This window comes from Nerophis ophidion, linkage group LG02 (assembly GCF_033978795.1).
Source record: "Nerophis ophidion isolate RoL-2023_Sa linkage group LG02, RoL_Noph_v1.0, whole genome shotgun sequence".
Taxonomy (NCBI): domain Eukaryota; kingdom Metazoa; phylum Chordata; class Actinopteri; order Syngnathiformes; family Syngnathidae; genus Nerophis; species Nerophis ophidion.
This window is the reverse complement of record NC_084612.1, coordinates 71,701,286-71,704,308: the sequence shown is the minus strand read 5'-3', so window position 1 is coordinate 71,704,308 and position 3,023 is coordinate 71,701,286.

The following is a 3,023-nucleotide window of genomic DNA, read 5'->3' as shown; positions in this document are numbered from 1 at the left end:
GAGGGGTGTGGCCACGGGTTTAGTGACCGCCAGTGTCTCCGTGGGTGGAGGTAATAATCGCCACGCTGGCTCCGCTCATAACTACGGTAAGAGCCAACCTTATTACCACAATTTTCTCACCGAAACCTGCCGGTTGACATGTGGTCAGGATCCATGTTCGCTGGACCGCTCTTTTCCATAGTAAAGCTTTTTTTTTTTTAAACAAGGAAACACCGGCTGTGTTTGTGTGGCTAAAGGCTAAAAGCTTCCCACTTCCATCTTTCTACTTTGACTTCTCCATTATTAATTGATCAAATTGCAAAACATTCAGCAACACAGATGTCCAGAATACTGTGTAATTATGCGATTAAAGCAGAGTACTTATAGCCTGGATCGAGCTGGAAAATAATGTTTTAGATGTCAAACGCACGTGTCATCATACGCGACGTTTTCAATTTTAAAATTGCAATTTAGTAAACTAAACCGGCCGTATTGGCATGTGTTGCAATGTTAATATTTCATCATTGATATATAAACTATCAGACTGCGTGGTCGGTAGTAGTGGCTTTCAGTAGGCCTTTAATTCACATATTTAAATACAACCATTTGAAAGCATGAGTATTCTATGTACAGGCCTAACAAAATATATTAGCCATGTTTTTTTATTGTTGTGACTCCTTCACATGGTCATGTTGTGTAAAGTCCCAAAACATGTGAGGTGCTTTACTTTTCAGAATTAAATCTTCAGTGTCAGCCCCAAATTCAATCATTTTATTTCCTATATTGGGCGCTTGAACAGACTCTTAAGTGATCAGAAAATAAAAGGAAAATTAGCTTCAGAAAAGTATTATTATATTATTTAAACACATGATCAAGGTCAGCGGTCCCCAAACTACGTTCCGTGGGCCGGATCCAACCCGGCAGCTTCCGACATCCGGCCAACGGGAAGTCCACAGTTATAGAAATGTAATAAAATTATTATTATTTATATATAATTATTATTATTATTATTATTATTATTATTTAAAAAAAAAATCTGTCCTTTCTAATTCATTTTGTACCGCTTGTTACTCTCGGTGTCTCCTAGCCGCTAAGACAAATCAAATTGTCTAAAAATGCATTTTCCCATCGATAACACACATATGTGTGTATATATATATATATATATATATATATATATATATATATATAGGGATGATATATGTCACGAAAAAACACAGACGCTATATAATCCCTTCAAGCCGGTTTCACAGGTTTCCCTGCTCGTCAGGTGATTTTATTCGATGAGCAGCTAGAATACACTGAGTAAGAAGCAGTCGAAAATGGATTAAAAAGAACGGATTAAAAAATAATAATAATACAAATTAAAAAAAAAAAAATTTTAACTTGGGAGAGCATATTGAGAGAAAATTCTATAATTTAATTGATTCATCGATTTTTGAAAATTCACAATTTAGAATCGGGATTCAGATGTCGAATAAAATCGCCTGACGAGCAGGGAAACCTGCGAAACAGGCTTGTAGGGATGATATAGGTCAGGAAAAAACACTGAGGCTATATCATCCCTACAAGCCTGTTTCGTAGGTTTCCCTGCTCGTCAGGTGATTTTATTCGATGAGCAGCTAGAATACACTGAGTAAGAAGCAGTCGAAAATGGATTAAAAAGAACGGATTAAAAAATAATAATAATACAAATTAAAAAAAAAAAAATTTTAACTTGGGAGAGCATATTGAGAGAAAATTCTATAATTTAATTGATTCATCGATTTTTGAAAATTCACAATTTAGAATCGGGATTCAGATGTCGAATAAAATCGCCTGACGAGCAGGGAAACCTGCGAAACAGGCTTGTAGGGATGATATAGGTCAGGAAAAAAATACAGAGACTATATCATCCCTACAAGCCTGTTTTGCAGGTTTCCCTGCTCGTCAGGGGATTTTATTCGATGCGCGGCTAGAAGACACAGAGTAACAAGCGGTCGAAAATGGATTACAAAGAACGGCTTAAAAAATAATGACAAAAACTTTTATTTAATTCGAAGATCATATTGAGAGAAAATTCTATATTTTAATTGATTCATCGATTTTTGAAAATTCACAATTTAGAATCGGGATTCAGATGCCGAATAAAATCCCCTGACAAGCAGGGAAACCTGCGAAACAGTCTTGTAGGGATGATATAGGTCAGGAAAAAACACAGAGACTATATCATCCCTACAAGCCTGTTTCGCAGGTTTCCCTGCTAATCGAATAAAATCGCCTGACGAGCAGGGAAACCTGCGAAACAGGCTTGTAGGGATGATATAGGTCAGGAAAAAACACAGAGGCTATATCATCCCTTCAAGCCTGTTTCGCAGGTTTCCCTGCTCGTCAGGGGATTTTATTCGATGAGCGGCTAGAAGACACAGAGTAACAAGCGGTCGAAAATGGATTAAAAAGAACGGATTAAAAAATAATAATAATACAAATTTAAAAAAAAAAAAATTTAACTTGGGAGAGCATATTGAGAGAAAATTCTATAATTTAACTGATTCATCGATTTTTGAAAATTCACAATTTAGAATCGGGATTCAGATGTCGAATAAAATCCCCTGACAAGCAGGGAAACCTGCGAAACAGGCTTGTAGGGATGATACAGGTCAGGAAAAAACACAGAGGCCATATCATCCCTACAAGCCTGTTTCGCAGGTTTCCCTGCTCGTCAGGTGATTTTATTCCATGAGCGGCTAGAAGACACTGAGATTAACAAGCGGTCGAAAATGGATAAGAAAGAACGGATTAAATAATAATAATAATTAAAAAAAAGTTTTGTTTTTTTTTAACTTGGGAGAGCATATTGAGAGAAAATTATATAATTTAATTGATTTATCGATTTTTGAAAATTTAGAAACGGGATTCAGGTGTCGAATAAAATTCCCTGACATGCAGGGATACCTGCAAAACAGGCTTGTAGGGATGATATCGGTCAGGAAAAAAAACAAAGGCTAAACAGAGAGTAACAAGCTGTCGAAAATGGATTAGAAAGGACGGATTAAAAAAAAAAA